The sequence below is a fragment of the Thermobia domestica genome, chromosome 18, assembly GCF_964235325.1.
Source record: "Thermobia domestica chromosome 18, izTheDome1.hap1.1, whole genome shotgun sequence".
Taxonomy (NCBI): Eukaryota; Metazoa; Arthropoda; class Insecta; order Zygentoma; family Lepismatidae; genus Thermobia; species Thermobia domestica.
This window is the reverse complement of record NC_137471.1, coordinates 31763598-31782146: the sequence shown is the minus strand read 5'-3', so window position 1 is coordinate 31782146 and position 18549 is coordinate 31763598. Positions and strand designations below refer to the sequence as shown.

The window sequence follows — 18549 nt, the reverse complement described above, 5'->3', positions numbered from 1 at the left end:
ATTAGAAATTAGATTTCTGGGCTTTCGGCATCTATAACCATGTTAGGCCATCAAGTATGAGGGATGGTGTTCCCGGCGATCACATTATTCCGGCGAGAAATGGGAAGGAAGAAAGCGGCCTGCGACCTAGATTTTAGATAACATCCCGGCATTTGTCTGGTGTAAATGATTAAAACTCAGAGAAACCTCACTCAAGAGGGCTGGTCTGAGTAAGCTTTTACACTTTTTCGACCGAATGTCCCTCACCGGAAATCGAACTCGGGACTACTCGTACCAAAGACGAGACTTAGCAACTACGCTAAGCAGGCTATTGTTTTGTTTTGTTAATACAGACTTTAAAAAGTTTATCTCAGCATTTTCTAACTTTTCCTCGTCCCAGATACACAAACTTTTTCAACGAATCACTATTCAGAAATACTTGTAGGGAATTAACGAAGTTTTGCACAAACATTTAAAATCTCTCTCTTGTTATTGAAAGTATTGATAACAAGAAATATATATATATGATAAATTTGAGTTATGAAAATACATTGAAAGAATGCATGCAAAAACCTTTCTTCCGAAGCCTCCCAACACTATGAGGAGCTTTGTATAAAGACAATATGATATTTTCCATGCTGGAGAGGATGTCTCAATAACACACAAGGTCTTAATTTCACGCCACCTTTTTCATCCTGTTGTTTATACTGCTTTGAAAACTTAACTGTTCGTACTATATACTTCTATTGGAAGTAATATTACAAGTCAACAAACAACGCGTTATTATAGTGTAAACTTACTATAAAACGCGCATTTTCATTAGGACACCCGTTAAATGCTTATTTGAATTAAAATCACAGAAAAATATCGACAAGTATAAAATATTATCGAAACAAGAGAAGAAAGCAGAAGAATTTCTGATAATTTATACCAAAACAAATTGTCAACTGACTGCAACTAAAAGTTTGATATATACGTATTCTTGTTTTTATATTACAGCTGAACTTACAGTTAAACTCAGACTTACAAGGGACTATACTAAAAACCATCAACGATAGAAAATAAACCTAAGATATGGTTGTAGATTGTTAATAGTGTGCTCGCTTCGCAATCTGAAGGGCCCGTGTTCGACTCCCGGGATATGTCAAGCACTGGGTAATAATGCATTTTTTGTAGCATCACCAGCTTCAGTCATGTCTATGGGTAAGCTATTTACAATTCCTTGCTCCGGAAACCTGTCATCCTGAATAAACAATTGAAGAAAAACACATATCCTTACACAGAACAACAGAAAAAATACATATTTTTTTTAATAGAATACAGTTTTGATTGGATAAAGTTGTCCTTTGAACCTTTTACTAATTCTAATAAATGAAAATTATTAGGAAATCAATTCAGACTTAGAACTACTTCGTAGCTAGATGATTAGGATTTGATTCTAGGTGGAACCCTTGTGGTTCAGGTACCACATTACGCTATATATCAATGTCTCATATAGCCTCTATGCTGAAAAGGAATATTTGAAAAAAACCGAAAACCAATTCAAACATAAAACTTACAATTTAAAACAAATCAAAAATTAAAAGTAAAATAAACATTAAAAATTATGTTTAAATAGAAAAAAAAACTACATTCTAAGATTGTTCAGAAAAATTATAAGCAATCGTTCTAAAATACAGGGTAAGTGACGAGATGATTGCGGACATCCAAATAAGTAAAAATGTTTTTATAAACATAGGTCCGATGTCGCTTCGTTTCCGAGATACAGGGTGTTTAAATGTCGAGTCCCTCCAGTGGCTCAATACGGAAAAATCAATGGAAATATTCAATATTACAGAAATAACACAATCAAGTGTAATTATGCCTGTGTAGTGTATACATTTACACTAACATCGAATGAAACTAATCAACATTTGAAGTTATTGGGTTGTCAATGTTGCGAACCTGCTACAAAGTTATGTTTTTAAATAGCACCAGACTATCATACGATTTGGGCAACATTGTCATCCATTAACATTACTTTGTGGCTTTAAACATTTAATTACTTTGTGACTTCATACGTAAGTTATTTTCATGTACATTCATTTGTAACGACACTGTAAAATTTTCGTGTAAGAGTTGTGATCTATGAACCGTTGTTTCCTATTGTGCGCCGTTAATTGACATCACACTTCGACGTTTTGTCTTTCGTAAACGAAGCGGAATCTGCCTCAAGTTTGGGAACATTTTGATGTCCGCAATCATATGCTAACGTGTGGACGCCCAGTGCTATTTGAAAACATAACACTTTGTACCAGGTTGGCAACACTGACAACCAAAAACCTCAAATGTTGATTAGTTTCATTCTCTATGTTAATGTAAATGTATTTGCACAGACGTAATTCCACATGATTGTATTATTCCTGTAATATTGAACATTTACATTCACTTTCCCATAGTGAGCCAGGGAGGGACTCGACATTTGAACACCCTTTATCTTGGAAACGAAGAGGATCGGACCTATGTTTATAGGAACAATTTTTCCTTATTTGAATGTCTGCAATCACCTCGTCACTTTTGGCCGTGCATTTATGTTACACCCTTTATATGGGCAAAAAATCATTCAAAACCAACAACGAACTATAGTTTATTTTAATATTTGACTTTGTGTCTAATTTACGTCATTTGAAGTAAAATTCACACCATTCTGCTGATCAAGTTATCACATCATGAAGTCATCATGATATATGTTTCAGCTGAAAATAATGTGTCATAGAATCTTTAAGTTCTGTTTCATATTATTTTGTACGTATAGAGGACTGCGGTCTCCAAAATTCATATTTCCTTTTTATGCATAATGTCTAACGTGTTCTATAGCTAGGAAATTTTACGTTTTCCTTCTTTGATAATTCTAGCACAAAGTTTCTAGGAACTACGTATTATGCTAAAATTTTATATTTCCTTTCGTTTTACACATACTACCTAGTATGTTCCAGGGTGCTATTATCTTTAAATTTTATATTTTTTTCGTTTTACACATACTACATCGTATGTTCTTGGATGCTATTATCTTGAAATTTTATATTTCCTTTCATTTTACGCATAGTTCCCGCATAGTTCCTTGTATGTTCTAGAGTGTTATTATCTTGAAATTTATATTTTTTTGTTTTACAATACTATCTCGTATATTCTAGGATGTTATTATCTTGAAAATTTACATTTCCTTTCGTTTTACACATACTACCTAGTATGTTTCAGGGTGCTATTATTTTGAACTTGTATATTTCCTTTCGTTTTACACATACTACGTCGTATGTTCTTGAATGTTATTATCTTGAAATTTTATATTTTCTTTCGTTTTACACATAGTTCGTTGTATGATCTAGAGTGTTATTATCTTGAAATTTTATATTTCTTTTGTCTTATAATACTATCTCGTATATTCTAGGATGTTATTATCTTAAAATTTTACATTTCTCTCTGTTTTACACATACTTCATCATATGTTCTAGGGTGTTATAATCTTGAAATTTTATATTTCCTTTTATTTTACACCTACTTCCTCGTATGTTCTAGGGTGCTATTATCTTGAAATTTTATATTTCTTTTCGTTTTACACATAGTTCGTTGTATGTTCTAGAGTGTTATTATCTTGAACTTTTATAGTTTCTTTTGTTTTACAATACTATCTCGTATATTCTAGGGTGTTATAATCTTGAAATTTTATATTTCCTTTTATTTTACACATACTTCCTCTTATGTTCTATGGTGCTATCATCTTGAAATTTTATTATTTCCTTTCGTTTTACACACACGTCCTCGTATGTTCTGGGGTACTAGTATCTTGAAAGTTTACATTTCCTTTCATTTTATACTTATTACCTCGTATTTTCTAGGGTTCAATTATCTTGAAATTTTATTTTCTTTCAATTTCCTTTCTGCTTCCTATGTTCAAGGAAGCTTTGATCTTCATTTTTTATATTCTTTTCTTTTACACATACTACGTCACATGTTCTAGGGAGGGTAGGTCCAATTTTTCTACAACCAACTACGTCTATATAGTATTGAACGGATATTCTGTACCTAAAAATACTATAGGTAATTGTAAAATATTCCACCTCTATTTTCAGAAAAACTGTTAGAACTAGATTGTTTTTATAAGAGAAAGAGTGCGGATGAAGTGTAAGAGCAAATTTTCATGCTACATCTATCAAACAATTATAGTTTTACTGAGAAAGTGTACAAAGGGTTGAGCTAGGAAGTTTGGGGGTTAGATCTGGACTCGCTGGACTTCCCTCTGTGGGTTCGCCTCTGATATAAATATTTTATAGTGTTAATTTTATAGGAAGTATTATGCCTTGAATTATTTACAAATTTTGAGCTCAAATTGATTGATTTCATCCCTCATCTACCGACTTTTTGTGTCAGCGTTTGGAATATTTATGATAATGACCATGGTAAAATGTTCTGTAGTTACTTCAAACAGCATAAAATGGCGTGAATTTTCAAACAAATGACTTGGTAGAAATATAATGCCAGAATATTACCAGTGATACCATGCAATTTTACATTAAAATTTACACTATACATAAACAGTGATATTAAATAAATTTTGTGATGTAAATTATAAATTCGGGAATTTATTCTTATATAGAATACAAAAATAAAAATTATGTATATGAAATTAACAGAGAAACTTTACATCTTGTAGTTTAAACAAAAACTACATTTCGAATAATGGAGAATGTAAACTATCTATTAATTACAAATACTAAATTCTTTTAATTGAAAGTATGCCGAAAATGAATGTTTTGAACATTTTCATTTTCTTTGAAACAGCATGCCATATAAATTTATTCAAATTTTCGTTGCAAAAGATAGAATGTGTTTTTACTCTGGTTTGACGACTTGGTGTTTGAATTTCTGCACGAGCTTGTGTTTTAACTTTGATTTGCCGATTTCGTGTTTGAATTCCTGCACGAACGTGAGTTTTAACTCTTGGTTTGACGATTTGTGTGTTTGAATGCCTGCATAAACTTGTGTTTTAATTCAGCTTTGACGATATGATGTTTGAATTCCTGCGCGAACGTGAGTTTTAACCCTTGGTTTGACGATTTGGTGTTTGAATTCGCACACGAGCATGAGTTTTAACTCTTGGTTTGACGATTTGGTGTTTGAATTCCTGTGTCATCTTCGTTTCTAGCCCATTGATTTATATGGAGAAATATTCTTTCGTTTTTAATCCTAAAATATTTGTATAATTTTAACGATTTGATTCAAAAAATTTGTTGTGCAAGTCTATGTAAATGTTTCTAACTTAGTCGAAAATAAAGTGGTAATTCAAATGTAATTCAAATGTATCCTAACTTTTAATGGTAATTCAAATGTAATTCAAATGTATCCTAACTTTCAATGGTAATTCAAATGCTATTTAGTGGTAATTCAAATGTAATTTAATGGTCATTCAAATGTAAACAAATGCTTCCTTTCGGAGTTATAAGCTGCCGAAAACAAGAAAAAAAATGAACTTTAAAGGTCCATAACTCCAAAGCTATGGGACCTACCGTAGTCGAGCCAAGGCTTCACTTAGGAACTAGTATGTGCTTTATCCAAATATCGAAGTTTTACAATCCTGCGGGACTTTCACAACAATTTTTATAGTGGTATTTGGTGAGTACTTCAAATTATACGCCTGTATCCAAATTTCCTGTATAAAAATTGTTGCGTCAGTATCTTAGGATCCCATAGTTTCAGAGCTATGGACCTTCAAAGTCCATGTTTTCATGTTTTCGGCAACCTATAACTCCAAAAGGAAGTATTTGTGCACTCAGGTTGATCTATACTATTAGTTTTATCTTGATGTCAGGTATCACCTCTGCCGTGTCGTGACAAAGCGCAGTAATTTTGGCGGAGCAGTTTTGAGAAAAAGAGCCGTAAAGTTTTCATCCGAAAATGTGACCTGTATCGTGTAGAACCAGTGTAACTAGGCAATAATGGTCAACCAATCAATTTTCACCACATTTAATCCCACAACATGCATTTACGTAACATTACATGTAACCACGTGTTTCCAAAGTCAAGATACACTGGTTCTACACGATACAGTTCACAATACATGCTGTATGTTCGGATGAAAACTTTACGGCTCTTTTTCTCAAAACTGCTTCGCCAAAGTTACAGCGTTTTGTCACAACACGGCAGTCCACCCAAACATTGTCGGTTTTGTTTTGAAACACCCTGTATAATCTTTGAGAAATGTTATAGTTAAATAAGACTTAAAATTTAAGATTTAATAATTGTAAGTTCTATCGTCTTACCAGGTCATAATGAAAAGCTTGAAGAGAGTATCTGTCCATCTTAATAGCTAACCTGGTTATTGTAAAGGATCAATTTTTAGGTTTACAAAAGAATAGATTTTCTCGAAAATTGCCCATGAGAATTTACACTCACCTTAACATTTTTGTTCAAATCAATGTGATCTATATCAATTAATACGTATCTCATCTTTGAATAAACTTTTTCCCGTTAACCGCTAAGAATACTGTAGAATTTAAAATCTGACAATGTTACTATCATGCAGAGAGGCAGGCAATAGAACGAGGAGGGGATACATTTTGTGGAAGAATCTCTCCCGTCTCTCTTGTGAATCCTGATTCGACAGCTTTTCTTTTGCGGTTCAGAAACCCTTCTCGTCTTCCCGTATTATTTCGCCATGCCAAGAAGTGAAAGAAATACATATATGTGATTGTATGCGTTAGTGTGTAGCACACACACACACACACACACACACACACACACACACACACACACACACACACACACACACACACACACACACACACACACACACATACACATACGCACATAGGAGAAAAGAAAGAAAGAGAGAGAGAGAGAGCGTCTGTTGCAGAGAGAGAGAGAGAGAAGGCTGGTTACCTCACCGCCTGCTCTTGCTGTCTGTTCCAGCGACTGGAAAATGTTCTGGAAATTGTTGTTGTGGGGGGTGAGGGGTGGGTTAAAGCAAGGAACAGCGGCAGCAGGGGGTCGAGGGACGCAAGACTGGAGAAGGCACATACCGCGGTGGGAGCAGAAAGCCTGGAAGCACAAAACGTTGAGGCTGGTACACTCCTACTGTTCACCTTCCGTCAACAGCAATATATTACTAAACAACGCCTCGGGCAAGGGGAACTTATTAGCTAGCGGTTCCAGACGTCCAGATTAATTCTCGTGATTAAATTTCATACGGCGGAAGAGAACACCGACGTAACCTCTTTTTTCTACCTCTCTCTCTCTCTTGTTACTAACCACCCACTGCCTCCCCAAACCCCCTAGTCTAGCTACCTAGCCTTCTAACTGCCGCGCTATTTCTGACTCGCGACCATAATCATACAATTTCATATTTGTACAAGTTGCTGTTCAACACAGATAATCAATTACTATGAATACTAAGATTCAGAGTGGATGTGATTCTCCATGGTACAAATACAGCCTGTGTCTTAAACCATAACGTATTGTTCGATGCTATTTAAAGTACAGTAAAATACCATATTTTTAAAAAAATAGTCTTGGAAGAAGTAGTAGGAAAGGCTGATAATATGAGGAAGATTTGTATTATAGGAATCACTGTGACTGTCCACAAATGCGAGCTAATGAAGTTGTATTACAGGGATCAGTTTGTCTTCAAATGTGAGGTAATGAAGTTGTATTACAGGAATTACTATGACTGTTCTCAAATGCGAGCTAATGAAGCTCTTTAGCAAGTCCTACAATAGGGGCGTTGTTTCAATAAGGGTTGTCAATGAAGCAGACCAAATATATTTGGATGTGAAAAGGCTAAGATAACGGGCAAATAATAGTTTGTGGTGAGGCTTTCAGTGACAAAGACCAGAGAGCTAAATGTTTTCCAACAACGCTACTTTAGAAGAATTCTTAATCTCTCCTACCGTCACCATGTTACGAATAAAGAATTTTTTTTTTTTTTTTTTTTTTTTTTTTTTTTTTACAAAGGTCAGGCTCTAAACCTTTATAGACAACAGTAACCAAAAGCAGAATGAAACTTGCTGGACACGTCCTAAGCAAGTCTGAAACTGCACTTCAACAGTTCCTCACCTCAGTAAAGTTGCGGTCTTGGAGAACGTGAAGTCACACTTCTATGGAAAACCTGAAACTTGTGCATCTCCTGGAACGATGCTAGAAACTTCTGTAGAGAACCAAAGTTGCTGGAGAATGTTTGCTGCTCAAGGTGTTTTGCACAGGACCTGATGATGATGAAGAATATTGCATCAAAACTGAAACTGTTTTAACTTCCTGTCTTGAACCTAAATGAACGTTTTGGGAAGAGAACCTCAGCACAATTTGACATATCGGTTCCAGTGTTTCTTCCAGACATGTTTTTTTTTGGGGGGGGCACTGCCTCCCGGAGCTCTGAGAGTTTCCCCGGAGGACGCCAAAATAATACATCTATAATATCTATAAATGGAATAGTACCAGCAGTGCCTCTCCAGAATATTAAGAGTGCCCTCCCCGGAACATTTTTTCTGAAAGAACGACTGATCGGTTCAGTTCTCAAACCAGAAATACATTCATAGCCACTGAAAAAAGAGCTACCTGAGGAAAGTGCAACTAATCTTATTGAGGCCCTGTTACTTTGCAGGACAGCTCTGATTCATTTCGGATTGGATGCATATACGTAATGGTCTCCTTTCAGAGGAATATTGTACAATTCACCATAAAGTGAAGCAATCAGTTCCATCTGTAAGAATGTACGAGAAGGATATCTGATCGGAATCTGAATCCTATCTAGAATTGATCACAGATGTTTACCAATGATCTGGGGATTTGGCGAGCCAGGAGAAGTGTAGCTCACTTCGATGATCGTGAAACAGCTCACGTCTGAACAGTTTCCAGTAAGTGTAAAAATTGCCACTTGGAGAAAAATTGATTAGATGGCTGGAAAGAACATTTGAACGATAGATCAAATGGGGTCATTTAAAATGTTTACATAATCATAGGCAGTAATACGTACACAACTAGATAATGCTTATCAAAGTGCATAATCATAATTTCTTTTTGTACTCTGCACATGCCGACGGAGGACACACATAGATTCTGTCTAGTTGCGGATGTACAGATTAGCCCTGTGGCTAAGCAACAAACCTTGTACGTAGTCTGGTATAGAAAAATCTTATCAGTGACACAGAACCTTGCTGAATTTCGTCATTCTGGAATTTTTGGATTAATAAATCAGTTTTCTTTCTCGCAATGCACATAACATGAAACTTACACTGAAATATAGCCTCTTCAATGTATGCATTATGACACTAATGGGGTGACAGTACACTGTACGGTTAATGAACTGAAATAAAATCGTTCATTTAACGTCTCACGATTATGCCTTTTAGACTAAGGGAGGCGATGATTAAAACAAGTGAAAGATTATGGAAGAATTGGTAGAATAATAAAGTGGAAGGAAACGGGAGTACTACTCCAAGAAAACCCACGGACATGATGTTGTCCGCCACAAACTTACCTGGCAGCGGATCGAACCCGGACCCCACGCCACCAAAGATAAGCTTTCTACAACTGAGCCACCGTGCCTCCTCTCCGCTGAAACAGATTTATTTATTTATGTACTTTTATATGTAATATTACTCAATTATGAAAAGAGTTTCAAATGTTTTGTACTTACGATTCTTGCCTGAGAATAGCTTAATTCATTAATGAAAACCTCATCGAAATATTACCAACGATTTTTGGTATAATCCCAGTACATACGTACATACATACATACGTATATACGAGGGGCAATCGAAAAAGTTCCCGAAAATTCGTTCTAACTATTTATTACCACAATGTAGGCACATTTTCACTTACTCGTCTTCAAAATAGACTCCTCGAAAACATACATACTTGTTCCACCGTTTCTGCTATTCCTGGAAACAACGCTGAAAGTCCTGGTTTGTAATGTTCCAAAGTTCGGCCGTTGAGTTGGTTTAGATGTCTTCTACGGTCATGGGCGCCCACAGAGGTGGGCAAGAGGGGGCAATTGCCTCCCTCCGGATTTTGGAAAAAGATTCATTTATAGACTCTTCCGGTGACATAAGTTTGCTTTTAAATTCAATATTCAAGGAAATGAAAGCACCATATGATGGCAAAACAAGGACGTAAATGCCCCCTCAGTGTTTTATTGATTTATTACAACATTGCAAGAACTTCTTTCCTGATGTAGCTACTGCCGTAGAAACACTTCTTTCGCTTCCAGCGACTACTTGCACACTAGACGTTCATTTAGTGCTTTAATGAGGGTAAAAACTTGGTTACGCTCAAGAATGGAGGAAAAAAGACTTAGTGGACTGTGTATGTCGTGTCTATCGAGAACATGTGCTTGAAAACAAGAATGTGATCATAGAGCAAACAATTACAAGATTCGCAAAGGAGAGCCCTTGTCGGCTGCAATTTCTGTGCGACAAACACCAGTGAATGAAATGTAGGCTAAGTAGATTATTTGTATTGTGTCTTCTTTTCTTCTGCCAATACCATCCTAATACCTAATCTATTGATTTTTCATATATGTTTATATATAGTTAATGAAGTTAAACTATGTGCTAATTGATTAGTTTGACATAAAGGATTATATGCACGTATCTCTTAAGACGATTGTGTTAGAGACAGTGGGATATATATATATATATATATATATATATATATATATATATATATATATATATATATATATATATATATATATATATATATGTGTGTGTGTGTGTGTGTGTGTGTCTTGCCCCCCTTGGAAATAATTCTGCGGGCGCCCATGTCTACGGTGGCAAAACAGTTACCTCCTGTGAGGCCCTTTTTGATCTTGAGGCAGAGCCAGAAATCCGCTGGTGCTAAACCCTGGTGAATAGGGAGGCTGGTAGAGGAGGGGAATATTTGTTTCTGTGAGCCTTTGGCCAAAGTAGAAGACATCCAAACCAGCTCAACGACTAAACTTCGGAACATACCAAACCAGGACTTTCAGCGTTGTTTTCAGCAATAGCAGAAACCGTGGAACAAGAGAGTGTGTGTTCTCAAGGAGCCTGTTTTGAAGGCGATATATTGTAATCTATATATATAAAAGAGAACGCACAAATCCATTGTTACCTCATCACGCTAATACGGCTGAACCAATTTCTTTTATTTTTGGGGGGTTATTAGGATTTGGACCCTAGATGATTTTTATCATATCACTTTAATTTTTAATTACCAGTGTCTTGAGATAATTGACCATTCAAGTGTCCATAACGTACAAATCCTTTGTTAGTTCATCATAGGTAAAAATAAACGTATTTATATGCAACCCGCATGACCGTGTCACTCGGCGGGTTAACATAAATGACAGGCGATATGATTTTTATCATATCACTTGAAAGCGAAAAAGTAAAAATTATCTAAGTAACAAAGTTTATTGCGTTCCGGGGTGACCGCAGCGAAGCGGGGTGAACGCTGCTAGTAGTAAATAGTTAAAACGAAATTCCTGGAATTTTCTGACTTCTCCTCGTATATACATACAAGTGAAACTGATAGTTTCCTTTTCTTGAAGTCGGTTAAAAAGTAAACTATTAAAGTATCAGATTAAAGGTATTATTGTTCATCTTCTCTAACAATGGTATACATTATTTGTAATAATAATAATAATAATGATGTCTTGTTCTTACATTGAAATGTGAAGTAGGTTTGCTATTCTTTACGGTTAAATGTAACAAGAATTTTATATTTTTTGGAGGGGGGAGTAGGAAACAGAAAGAGGAACAGGAAAAAAAAGAGAATTTAGTAAAGACGCTGTGGAACAAAAGGAAACAAGTTATGGCAACAGTGACTTTGGAACATATGAAAACGACCCCCCTTTACAGTCTCTGTGGCTGGCAATTTTGCGGCATTGAGGTGCTCTATGTTGAGGTAAAGGAAAATCGGGTTTGTTGCAGTTGTATGCTTCATAATGGTATGCATACGTCTTCTGCTGAGATTCTGTTGGCGAACCACGGAGCGTTCATTCCGTACAGACAGAGATTTAAAAAAAAACAAAAGAAAAAAGTGAAGGGGAATGTTAGTACTGGTTCTGCCATGTAGAATTGGCTTCCTTTGGGTGACTTTTCTTTCTTTTGTGTTGTTAGGGGAAAGGGATAAACATAGAGTAAGACACGAGGGGATAATGTTGAGAGAGAGACAGGGGGAAAAGGAGAAGAGAATTTCTCTCAGAGAGAGAATATTTGGATATACGTTTTATTGCAAGAGGTATGCAAGTTATGGATTAGATGGAAATACAACGTTTAACCTTGTCCAACAAAGATAATATGAAAGAATTAACTCTCTTGGGCAATGATTAGAAGAATTATTTATTAGAATTCTAATCTATGCTGTGCAAGATATTGAAAAACTTGTATTACGACGCCTATGTTCGTCCGTCTGTCTGTCGACAGGTTGTTTATGTTGTTGAGTTTGAGTTTAGCGTCCCTTTCAGGAGCGAGGTGGGAATCGAACCCGGCTGTCCCATACCAAAGACGCTTACGCTAACCGTTTAGCCACGAAGGAGCTCTAGTCTGTCGAACTGTATTAGATCAAAACATGGTTAACGATACGAGAATCGGTTTTCAATATGGGTTTGGCTTCTCAAGAAAATGCTTCATCCACCCCACCTCTTTCTTCAATCTGGAACTTGTAGATATCTACTACTATTACCGGTTTCAAAAAGTGATTTCCGTAGAGTAGAAATGATAATACATACCAAGAAATGGCTTTTTGATTTGGATTTAGCGTTCAAAAATTAGGCTCCTCCATTATTTCTCCCATTTTAAAACCGGAAATGATAGAAATCTTCTAATTCCAGTTTCAAAACTGATTCCCTTAGAGTAGAAAACGGCGTAACAGTTCCATCTCCTACTTTTGTCCCCCTCTTGAAACTGGAATTAGTAGATTTACCACTTATGGTTTCAGCATTAAATTCTCATGGCTTCAATATTGAATTTCCATAGTTTCAGTATTGAATTCACATAGTTTCAATTCTCAATTCCCACAGTTTCAGTACTGAATTCTTGCAGTTCCAATATTGAACTCCCATAGTTTAAATATTGAATTTCTATAGTTTCAATTCTAAATTCCCATACTTTCAATTCTAAATTCCCACAGTTTCAATACTGAATTCCTGTAGTTTCAATATTGAACTCCCATAGTTTCAATATTGAATTTCCATAGTTTCAATTCTGAGTTTCCATACTTTCAATTCTAAATTTCTACAGTTTCAGTACTGAATTCCTACAGTTCCAGTATTGAACTCCCATAGTTTAAATATTGAATTTCTATAGTTTCAATTCTAAATTCCCATACTTTCAATTCTAAATTCTCACAGTTTCAATACTGAATTCCTGTAGTTTCAATATTGAACTCCCATAGTTTCAATATTGAATTTCCATAGTTTTAATTCTGAATTTCCATAGTTTCAACGCTGAATTTCCATACTTTCAATTCTAAATTCCTGCAGTTTCAGTACTAAATTCCTCCAGTTCCAATATTGAACTCCCATAGTTTAAATATTGAATTTCCATAGTTTCAACGCTGAATTTCCATACTTTCAATTCTAAATTCCCACAGTTTCAATACTGAATTCATGTAGTTTCAATATTGAGCTCCCATAGATTCAATATTGAATTCTTATAGTTTCCATATTGAATTCCTATGGTTTCCATATTGAATTTCCATAGTTTCCATATTGAATTCCCATAAGGAAATTTGTCTTTGATGTTTCTGTGTTCGTGTCCCTGTTCTTAAAGGTTAGTGGAAAAAAGTAAAATGAAGCAAAAGTAATGCTAATTAGGTATATTAAGATACTGAGGAACGTTCAGTAAATCAGTTAACTTCTAATTATGAAAAACGTGATAGAGCGCTTATCTCTGGTGCGTAAGGTCCCTGATTAGATCCCGGCCAAGTAAGTTTGTGGCGGACAACATCGTATCAGTGGGTTTCCTAGGAATATTTCCATTTCCTCCTACATTCTCATTCCATCATTTCTTCTATCATCATTTACTTGCCTAAATCATCTGTTTCTCTTAGCCTAAACGTCATAATAGTGTGACGATAAACGGGAAGATTTCTATATGTAAACAGAATGACCAGAATGCTCTAGGAATCTATGTTCCTGGTGTCAATTATGATTGAAAAAAAAAAAAACAAAAAACATTGACATGAAGAAATGAATTACTTGATTGTATTAATTTTATTACTTTTACTTCCCCCAACAATATCTAGTAGCATAATAATATTGCACAATGGATTGGAAAGTAAAATTATGACAGGATCATTTTTTCTTTTTTTTTTTTTTTTTTTAAAAAAAAGAGGGAAAGGCGCTTATTAAAGTTGGTACAGATGTCGAACATATTTTTTTCTCTCTGTATGCTTGGACAACTCTCAGCCGTTGATTAAATCTTTCTCGATGTTGAAAGCAGGAGACAATCGATTCCAATCGATACATCGATATATTTCCGTCATCCGTCCACGTTTTTCTTTTTTTTTAATTGAAGGAAAGAAGGGGAGTCCAGAGGAGATTTTTTAATTACTCCAATTCCGATTTAATTATTGGATTACCCAAATAGTTCAACATTGCTTCTTAGAGAGATTATACAGCAGACGCCACGTATATTAGACGAAACGATAAAGCAAAAGAGGATATTAAAAACGATATGGTATAAAACAGATGTTCTAATTGCTAATTAATTTTTAGAGATAAATAGAGTGATCCCAAATGTGACTACCAGAATATGAGAAAGTAACAGTTCGCGTTTAAATCTTCAAAATGCTTCTTTTATACTGAAGAGCTGGAATTACTTGAATTTTTCTTTTGGTTGATTGATTAGCAGCGCCTATCCCCCTTAGGTGTTTTGATACAATTCCATCAAATTTTTCTTTGTTCTTCCCCCTAGAAAAAAAACTAGTAAAGGAGATCGAGTTGGTTATGACAAAATCGAGGTAACTTGTTTTGTAGACTATTTTTATTAAATTAAGCATTCTTAAAAACATCATTATGAGTTATAAAAGTGTGATTATGCAATTTTCAATGAATTTTTTATTCAATTAAGTATTCTTAAAAGCACCATTATGGTTTACTTAAAGGCACGCCGGTAGGCAGTCCAAAAATGTAGGGCAGGGGGGGGGCGGTAGAAGTTAGGGGGAGGAAACGATCCAACCATATTATAGTGCATCACCATATTATAGTTCATTTGCAAGCCTATAATGAAAATTTTAGGGGGACAGAAAAAATTTAGGGGGTTCTTGCCCCCTTGACCCCTAGTGGATACGGGCCTGGTTAAAGTGCAGCTGGATATTTTCAATGATTTTTTAAAAATTCAATTAAGTATTCTTAAAAGCTCCATTATGAGTTTAATTAAAGTGCGATTGTGCCATTTTCAAGGATTTTTAAATTCAATTAAGCACTGTTAAATGCATCATTATTGTTTAATTAAAGTGCGATTATGCCATTTTCAATGAAAAGCTTTGTCTCCCAAAAGCTTTTATAAATGAAATGAGGCTATACGAGAGGTGAATCTACAGTTTAACGTGGAAATGAAATGAAATATATTTTAGTTTGACGTCCTATGACTATGCCCATTAGGCAAAGAAGACGGTTGATGAAGGCAAGTGAATGATGCTGAGGGAATTGGTGGAATGTTAGTGTGGGAAGGAACGGGAGTAACCCAAGAAAACCCGCGGACACGATGTTGTCTACCACAAACTTACTTGACTGGGGGATCGAATCAGGCACCCTTTACTCCAGAGGTTAACGCTCTACCTTGAGCCACCGTACCTTCCCCCTACAGTTTAACGTGGAAATTGAAGTACCTGAGCTCCCAACCTGAATCGAATCCGGGTCCTTCGCGCTAAGGGCATGTACCCTAACCATATAGCAACGAAGGAGCACTATAAGTTTTTCTGTTTGATGTCCTTACGCAATAACGCGATAATGAATTATTATTAATATATGCTCTGAGCGAAAGTGGGGTATGAATCTGCAACTGTTGATGAGTGTGAGGCCAACTCTCAAAGAATGGGCCGTCCCTCGCCACACTATATTATCTTCAAGCAGGCTGGATTGTTGAGTTTTATCGTCCACTCCTTTTTTTACCACCGAGACTTTATGAGGCGTGAACCAGCAATTTAAAGTGAAATTCGAGCTTTTGTAATGCACTGCATTAGATTTCTTTTCAGTGCCGACAAGATGTATCGATAACTGGACATGCGTTCAAGCTCAGAATAATCGTTACTAAAATCTTTAAGTTTAACGTCCCACGGTTATGCCGGCTAGGCTAAAGGAGACGGTGATAATGAGAAATGAGTGAAATGGTGGAATGAAGAAAGTGGGAGGAAACGGGAGAACCCCGAGGAAACCCACGAACACGGTGTTTGTCTACTACAAAGTCCACACAGCGCGAGCTGGGATAGAACCAGGGACCCAAGCACCGGAGGTGAACGCTCTACCACTGAGCCACCGCGCCCCTAATTGTTACTACAATATAATATTATATTAGCTATTTTTTTCCAAAACACCCTGTTTATAATTATAGAAAGAAGGAAGAGAGGTTCCCTATAATGTTTTTAAAAGATTCAATTACGCCCTACCTCACAAAAATAACATAATCTTCATCACTTTTAGTAGTTTTGTGGTTAATAAGTACTTTCTTTAATGTAGGCCTCTATTCATTTACAGCGTGCCAAAATATACTTTCTTAGGCACCACTAAGTCTTCATATGAAATAATGCTCTTAACGGTGAGAGAATGACTGAGCGAGGGAAGAAGAGAGAGAGAGAGAGAGATGGGAGAAATGGGAGGTAGGTGGAGGTGGGGGGTGGAGCGAGTGAATATAGTGATTTCACAGCAATTCTTGTCGTTTCAAGCATTTTGTCGTTACCTTAACAGCCCTGCTTCAGCTCGAGTCATGCTGTGCGGTTTACGATCTGTCATGTCTCATTAAAGGGCGTCATCAAAATCGGCTCTGATTTTGATGCGTCCCTCGACGCACGACGTCACGCAAGATGAAGAGATTCAACATCAAAGAAAGATCTTTTTTCCTTTCGCTCGCTCTCTCTCTCTCTCTCTCGCATCTTTTCCATCTCCGTGCCAAAAAATGAACAAAAAGAAAAACAAAGAACCCAAAATTCAATCAGTATTACCTACAGATTGTAAGGAAACGAACAAAGATAAAGGAGTACACGCAATTAGGGTTAGGTCTTGAAGTGTGTATATCACATTTCCACATTTTTTTTTAAATTACAAAAGTTTTCCATATTACTAGCATTGAAAAACAAGAATGTCTAAACAGAAAACTTTATACCAACTGATACAGTCCACTGAGCGAACAGAATCATATAGATGAGTGAATTCTCATGCATATTTTTCGCGAAAAATAAAGAAAAACTAGTTTTTTTTTTTTGCACTGTAACAAGCAGCAATGTTGCATGTGAACCACGTGAAGAAATGAAATGAAAATGAAATCTTTAAGTTTTGCATCCCACGTTTATGCCAGCTAGGCCAAAGGAGGCGGCGATGATGAGAAATGAATAAAATGGAGGAATGAAGAAAATGGGCGGAAACGGGAGAACCCCGAGAAAACCCACGCACACGGTGTTTGTCCCAAGGACCCCATGCACCCGAGCTGAACGCTCTACCATTGAGCCACTGCGGTCCCATCACGTGAAGAAATTTGGTTTATATGGCACGACATTTTCTCAACTACGTAATATTGAAACCGGAAGTTGTAGTAGTTTCCATCACTTCCGGTTCCTGTGTAGTGTTTAAAATGTACGAGGAGTATATTCTTGGAACACTTAATTGATTGCGGAAAACTACTTCTCGCTATTTATTTTACAGTTTTTACTCTATAGCGATAAACATTGAAACCGGAAGTGGTTGATGTATTCCACTTCCGGTTTGAGTTTTGAGAGAAGATGGTATCTATATTTAGAATACTAAATTGATTTCTCAGTATCTCATGTCTCACTTGCTCTATGTATATTGAAACCGGAAGCTATAGTGGATTTGCATGACTTCCGGATCTAGTAAAGAATTAACGATAGAGATGAAATGTCATTTTGGGGTTTCTTAATCGATTGCAGGGAATTGCTTTTTACTATTACCATTTCTATTCTATAGTGATTACTGTTAGAACCGGAAATGGTTGATTTCTGGCACTTCCGGTTTAAATACCATCTCTATCAACGAACTCAATTAATAACGTTTGACCTTCTATATCGTAGTCAAAATTGATGGTTATCCATCAAGTAGCTCTTGAGAATTTATGTCTCTCGAACGAAACACACCCACGACAGACAGCGTAAATACATATAAAGGAGTTTTAGATTAGGAATGGGCACAAAGTTCAGGTTCCGGGGGAACCAGTTGCGTGAGAAACCGGTTCTTGGAGATCCGGTTTCCAGAACCGGTTCCATACCTGACTTTGAAAATCCCGGTTCCGGAACCGAATCTTAGGAATCGGTTTCAGACCTGGATTCGAAAACCTGGTTCCGCAACCGGATCTTAGTAACCGGTTCCAGACTTAGATCCGGAAC

At 36.1% G+C, this 18549-nt stretch overlaps 1 protein-coding gene across 9 annotated transcripts in view; it reads right to left on the bottom strand.

The window, feature by feature from the left end:
* LOC145675458 (uncharacterized) overlaps positions 1-18549 on the bottom strand; it is an 861715-nt gene that overhangs the window by 176829 nt on the left and 666337 nt on the right. The window lies entirely within an intron of this gene.